Source organism: Pongo abelii, chromosome 1 (assembly GCF_028885655.2).
Source record: "Pongo abelii isolate AG06213 chromosome 1, NHGRI_mPonAbe1-v2.0_pri, whole genome shotgun sequence".
In the NCBI taxonomy this organism is placed as follows: Eukaryota; Metazoa; Chordata; class Mammalia; order Primates; family Hominidae; genus Pongo; species Pongo abelii.
Genome location: NC_071985.2, coordinates 2,362,274 through 2,369,000, shown reverse-complemented (window position 1 = coordinate 2,369,000; position 6,727 = coordinate 2,362,274). Strand labels below are relative to the sequence as shown.

The 6,727-nt window shown below is 47.9% G+C and overlaps 1 long non-coding RNA gene across 1 annotated transcript; it reads left to right on the top strand.

The window, feature by feature from the left end:
• The first annotated feature begins 434 nt into the window (after window positions 1-434).
• LOC129058143 (uncharacterized) lies at window positions 435-2,631 on the top strand. The gene is made up of 3 exons (XR_008523033.1): window positions 435-666; window positions 843-915; window positions 2,239-2,631. It is a non-coding gene; the product is annotated as an uncharacterized LOC129058143 (long non-coding RNA).
• The last annotated feature ends 4,096 nt before the right edge of the window (window positions 2,632-6,727 follow it).

The following is a 6,727-nucleotide window of genomic DNA, read 5'->3' as shown; positions in this document are numbered from 1 at the left end:
TGGCGTGCAGTGGTGCTACCATAGCTCACTGCAGCCTCCAACTCCTGGGCTGAAGCTATCCTCTTGCCTCAGCCTCTCAAGTAGCTGGGACTACAGGCATGTACCACCAGGACTGGCAATTTTCTTAATTTTTATTTTTCATAGAGACATCTCACCATGTTGCCCAGGCTGGTCTCTAACTCCTGGGTGCAAGTGATTCTCCTGCCTTGGCCTCCCAAAGTGCTGGTATTACGGGCATGAGCTGCCACGCCCAGACCAGTTTTTCCATCTTGGACTCTCAGCTCCAGATTCCCCCTTTTGGACTACTCTGTGAAAATGGATCTGGACCTTTAAATATTTTTTCCTGGGCTAGCTAGCACTGAAATCTTGCCAGTAGAGGGTGATAGAGAGACACTGGAGAAGGAAAAGAGGTTGACTTGCCTCTGGGTTCCAGGGTGCTCACTGGGTGGTTCTCCCAGTGCCCAGCTCCTACAGTGACAGCAGCCAGCAGCACACAGGAGACGGAACCTCCCCGCCCAGCCCGGCGCCCGCCAGCCCTGGTGCCGTTTTATAGCAGCATGCCTCTAGCAATCAAGACACCTGGCACTTCGGAGGGCAGACTTCCAGAAGGATTTGCCACAGGGTACCACAACAACTTCTCTGCCATTCAGAGTTACAGCTGCACAGGTCTGGATCTCTGCCTGGGGCCGGGGTGGGGGCTCTCTCACTCCTGGGGCTGGTTCACTAGAGTTTTCTTTCTTTGTTACTAGCCAACCCCTCATGGCTGTAATCCCTTGCTGTAGTAAATAATTCTTTATATTGAATTTTCTCTGTTCAAATTACTATGTGATTTCTCTCTCCAGATTGGACTCAGACTGATACAAGTATGGACCCCCTAGAAGGAACAACAAATGGAGCTGCCATCTATATACACACGTGAGACAGAATTCATGTTTTAGATCCTTTCCAACACCTGGCTATCTCAGAGGGCAGAGGACTCGAGTGTGCAGGGCGCGGCCCTTCCCCAGTGCCCTGGCGCGACTGCTGTGGGCCGCTGTCTCCCACCTCAGGACTCGGGTCCCACCTCACACGTGGCAGCCGGCCCTGGCGCAGGCACCTGTTCCCAGCTGAGGCAATTAGAACCCACTTGGGATTTTTTTCCATCCTCGAAGCCAACTTCTCTCCCTTAAACTAAAGCAGAAAGAGTGTGAGGATGTGACTTCAGAACTGCCTGCTCCATCCCTTGCCCAGGGGGAGGCTTAGAGTCTGATGGGCCTGGGCACCGTGGCTCATGCCTATAATCCTAGCACTTTGGGAGGCTGAGGTGGGCAGATTGCTTGAGCCCAGGTATTTGAGACCACCCTGGGCAACATGGTGAAGTCCTATCTCTATAAAATATATGAAAAATTAGCCAAGCATGGTAGTGCGTGCCTGTAGTCCCAGCTTCTCAGGAGGTTGAGGTAGACGGATGGCTTGAGCCCGAGAAGCAGAGGTTGCAGTGAGCATACCACTGCACTCCAGCCTGGGGACAGAGCAAGAGTGTGATGGACTCAAAGATGAGATATGGCAAAACAGAGAGACTCCTAATGTCATCTCCCACCCTTTTAATGAGACAGGATCTGCCTCTGTCACCCAGGCTGGAGTGCAGTGGCACAATCACAGCTCACTGCAGCCTCGTCCTCCTGGGTCAAGTGATCCTCCTGCCTCAGCCTCCCAAGTAGCTGGGACTACTGGCATGTGCCACCATGCCTAGCTAATTTTTAAAATTATTTTAGAGATGGGGTCTCACTCTGTCACTCAGACTGGAGTGCAGTGGTGTGATCATAGTTTACTGCAACCTCAACTTCCTGGACTCAAGTGATCCTCCCACCTCAGCCTCCTGAGTAGCTGGGACTATAGGTGTGTACCACCTCACCTGGCTTATTTTCTAATTTTTGGTGGAGGAGGAGTCTCCCTTTGTTACCCAGGCTGGTCTCCAACTCCTGGGCTCAAGTGATCCTCCTGCCTCAGCCTCCCAAGGTGCTGGAATTACAGGCATGAGCCACCACGCCCAGCCCAAGGCCGTCTTTGTGTTTCCAAATATTTTCAGACCAGTTTCGGTCTTTCCACCTATATTGTGGGGAAAAAAAAAAGTAAAATGAAAAAATAAATATAAAATTAGAATTAAATGAAAAAATTAAAAAGTAAAAAAGGATATTCAATATCACATTGATAATTTACTCAATAATGAATCTTTTTATTTTTTCTTACCTAACCTAGGTCGATTTAGGTCTCTGTCTCTGGCAACTGAAAAGAGACCCAACAAAACATCTTATAGAGCATGAGGGCCAACTCTTGATGCATCGTTAGATTCTGTGTAGCCAGAAAACAGAAACAGAAACATATCCAAGCCAGGCGGAGGAAAAACTTTGAGGCCTGTTTATCCAGGTTCAAGACAGTTTCTATTTAAAAGAAAAAAAGAAAGAAAAAAAAAGCTCATAACAGAATAAGTTCAGATTCTCCTGAGTGTCAGAGCTAAGATCTACCGCCTCTGCTGGTTTCCATGACAACCACCAGCAGCTACGATCATGCCGAACCGAGAACCAGAGGATTCGGTGACTACCTTGATTCTGTAGCCAGATTATTGCCAATTTTAAAGGGAAATGCACAGTGAGCCCCTGTCTCTGTTGTGTCTTCAGTTGTCCCTTGAAATGTGGATATCTTGACAAGAGGCCAGGGCCTATCCTATCTCATCTCCCCGAGCTAGTATCCTTCCCAGATGAATTTCTTCTGGCGCTGGTGAGATTACTTGGTGACCTAGTTCCAGCTACACAAGTTATGCTGTCGTGATTGCTGGGGGTAATTGCTCAAAATAGCTCTCTGATTTGTTTCATAAACAGGCTCTGTGGCAGGCTCATGTCGTTTTTTCCCCAAAGAAGAGATTCCAGAGACGAGGCCTTCACTGAGAGCTTGCTCCTCTACCTCTGGGTCAAAGGCTGTGGGTTTCAGGGCTGGGACGGGGGACACAGAGAATCTGTCTCTCGGGAATGCCAAGTTGAGGTCCTAGACTGGCTAGGGAGTCCTGCATTCCCCTTGCCTCGCTGTAGCCTCCCCTGGGAAGAGATCTTCCAGGAGGGCTGCACCGAGTGACGACACTGTTGCATGAGGCTCTGCAGTGCTTGGACACAGAACTGCACTGTGGCCTTCCAGATGCTCAGCTGGAAAACCCCTGAGAACCTGAGGCTTTTCTACAGCACATTAGAGCTTATGACTGGAGAGTGTCTACCGCCTGAGGGCAGGGATGAGGTTTTACCTACCCTATTCACCTGTTTAGGTGCCCACTTCATCCTAGACTCCCTTCTTTTTCCTCCTTCCCTTTCTCCCTCCCTCCCTTCCTCCGTTCCTCCCTCCCTCCCTCTTTCCCTCCCTCCCTTCCTTCCTCCCTCCCTCTCTTCCTTCCTTCTTCCCTTCCTCCCTCCCTCTCCTCCTTCTTCCCTTCCTCCCTCCCTCTCTTCCTTCTTCCCTCCCTCCCTCCCTTCCTCCCTCCCTCCCTCCCTCCCTCCCTTCTTCCCTCCCTTCCTTCCTCCCTCCCTCCCTCCTTTCCTTCTTTCCTCCCTCCCTCCCTTCCTTCCTTCTCTTTCTTGCTCGCTTGTTTGCTTGCCTGCTTGCTTCAGGGTCTCACTCTGTCACTCAGGCTGAAGTACAATGGTGCAAACACAGCTCACTGCAACCTCAGCCTCCTGGGCTCAGGTGATCCTCCTACCTCAGCCTCCCAAGTAGCTGGGACTACAGGTGTGTGCCACCAACACTTGGCTAATTTTTTCTATATTTTGTAGAGATGAGGTCTCACTGTGTTGCCCAGCTGGTTTCAGACTCCCGGGCTCAAACCATCCTTCCTCCTTGGCCTTCCAAAGTGTTAGGTTACAGGTGTGAGCCACCATGCCCAGCCTTTGATACACTTCTTGATTGAAGGAAGAGAGTCAACTTTTACTGAGTACCTATTATGTGCCTGGTGCTTGCATGCATGTCATTACTTTGGAGGCAGTATTGCAGAGTGCTCACAGGCAAGGACTCCAGTATCAGAAAGACCTGGACTTAAATCTCAGTTCTCCCACTTACAGTACTAGTTGTGGAAAGTTCACTTGTTACTTAACTTTTCTGAGCCTCAGTTTTCTCATCTGTAAAGTGGGAATAATAATAAATCACCTCATCAGGTTGTTATGAAGATTAAATGAGATCATGTATATAAAGCACACAGTAAACATTCAATTAAGTTAGCTATTATTATTCCAGTTATTAGCAGCCACAAGATATAGGACACTGTTATACAGGAAGTTTAAATCTTGAAAAGCAAAAGTTCTAGAATGCATAAGCCTGAATATAGCACCTCCTCAAATAGTGTTTGGATCAGTGAAAATGCTATTGCCCATGGTGGCTGACACCTGTAACCCCAGCACTTTGGGAGGCCAACGTGAAAGGATCACTTGAGACCAGGAACTGGAGACAAGTCTGGACAATATAGCGAGACCCTGTCCCTACCAAAAATTTAAAAATTAGCCAGGTGAAATGGTGCACACCCATAGTCCTAGCTACTTGGGAGGTTGAGGTGGAAGTATCACTTGAGCCTGGGAGGTCAAGGCTTCAGTGAGCTGTGATCGTACCACTGCACTCCAGCCTGAGTGACAGAGCAAGACCCTGTCTCTAAAAGAAAACTAGAAAGTGCCACAGTCTGAGGTGTTGTGGGAAGTCAGGGACTCTGAATGGAGGGACTGGCTGGAGCTGCAGCAGAGGAACATGAATTGTGAAGATTTCATGGACATTTATCAGTTCCCAAATAATACTTTCATAATTTCTTATGCCTGCCTTTACTTTAATCTCTTAATCCTGTTATCTTTGTAAGCTGAGGATATACATCACCGCAGGACCACTGTGATAATTGTGTTAACTGTACAAATTGATTGTAAAACATGTGTTTGAACAAATATGAAATCAGTGCACCTTGAAAAAGAACAGAATAACAGCGATTTTTAGGGAACAAGGGAAGACAATCATAAGGTCTGACTGCCTGCGGGGTCAGGCAAAAAAGAGCCATATTTTTCTTCTTGCAAGTAGGAGAGATATCGCTAAATTCTTTTCCTAGCAAGGAATATTAATATTAATACCCTGGGAAAGGAATGCATTCCTGGGGGGAGGTCTATAAACAGCCGCTCTGGGAATGTCTGTCTTATGCGGTTGAGAAAAGGACTGAGATATGCCCTGGTCTCCTGCAGTACCCTCAGGCTTATTAGGGTGCGGAAAAACTCCGCCCTGGTAAATTTGTGGTCAGACTGGTTCTCTGCTCTTGAACCCTGTTTTCTGTCGTTTAAGATGTTTATCAAGACAATATGTACACTGCTGAATATAGACCCTTATCAGTAGTTCTGCTTTTGCCCTTTGCCTTGGGATCTTTGTTGGACCCTTATCAGTAGTTCTGCTTTGCCTTTTGTCCTGTTCCCTCAGAAGCATGTGATCCTTGTTCTTCTTTTTGCCCTTTGAGGCATGTGACCTTTGTACCTACTCTCTGTTCTTACACCCCTTCCCCTTTTGAAACCCTTAATAAAAAACTTGCTGGTTTGAGGTTCAGGTGGGCATCACGGTCCTACTGATATGTGATATCACCCCCAGCGGCCCAGCTGTAAAATTCCTCTCTCTGTACCCTTTCTCTTTATTTCTCAGCCAGCCGACACTTATAGAAAACAGAAAGAACCTACCTTGAGATATTGGGGGTGGGTTCCCCCAATATCAGTGAACTGCCCTTGGTGCTCGGCATGGAGACTGTATATTCCGTGCTTACCGTGTGCTGGGCATGGTGCTCGGCTGGAGACTGTATATTCAGTGCTTACCATGTGCTGGGCATGGTGCTCGGCTGGAGACTGTATATTCCGTGCTTACCGTGTGCTGGGCATGATGCTCGGCTGGAGACTGTATATTCCATGCTTACCGTGTGCTGGGCATGGTGCTCGGCATGGAGACTGTATATTCCATGCTTACTGTGTGCTGGGCATGATGCTCAGCTGGAGACTGTATATTCCGTGCTTACCGTGTGCTGGGCATGGTGCTCGGCTGGAGACTGTATATTCCATGCTTACCGTGTGCTGGGCATGGTGCTCGGCTGGAGACTGTATATTCCACGCTTACTGTGTGCTGGTCATGCTGCTCGGCAACATGGTCCGTGACCTTATGAAGTTTAAAATCTTGTTGTGGAGACAAAGCCAACAAACATAACATTAATCAGCAAATCAAGGCAGGACGCATTGCTGAACTCTACTTCTGGTAGCAAGTGCTACATGAGTTAAGAGGGAAAAGTAATAACTCAGCACCCGTTATGCTCTAGCTCCTGGATTGAAAACACCACCTTATTTAAGTTTTCATTAATTCTATAAGGTAGACTGGGTGTAGTCATGTAAGGCATGAAGAAACTCTGACTCAGTGAGGTTCAGTGACTTCCCAAGGACACACAGTTACTAAGTGGCTGAGTCAGAACTTGAGCACAGCCTCCTGGCTCTGAAACCCTGCCAGAATACATTCTCCCAAATCAAAGCAAGTATCATCAATTTTGTTTTATTTTCTTTCTTTTTGTTGTTGTTGTTGTTTTGTTTTTTGTTTTTTTGAGACAGGGTCTCTCTCTGTTGCCCAGACTAGAGTGCAGTGGTGCAATCATAGCTCACTGCAGCCATGAACTCCTGGGCTTAAGCGATCCTCCCACTTCAGCCTCCCAAGTACATGGGAC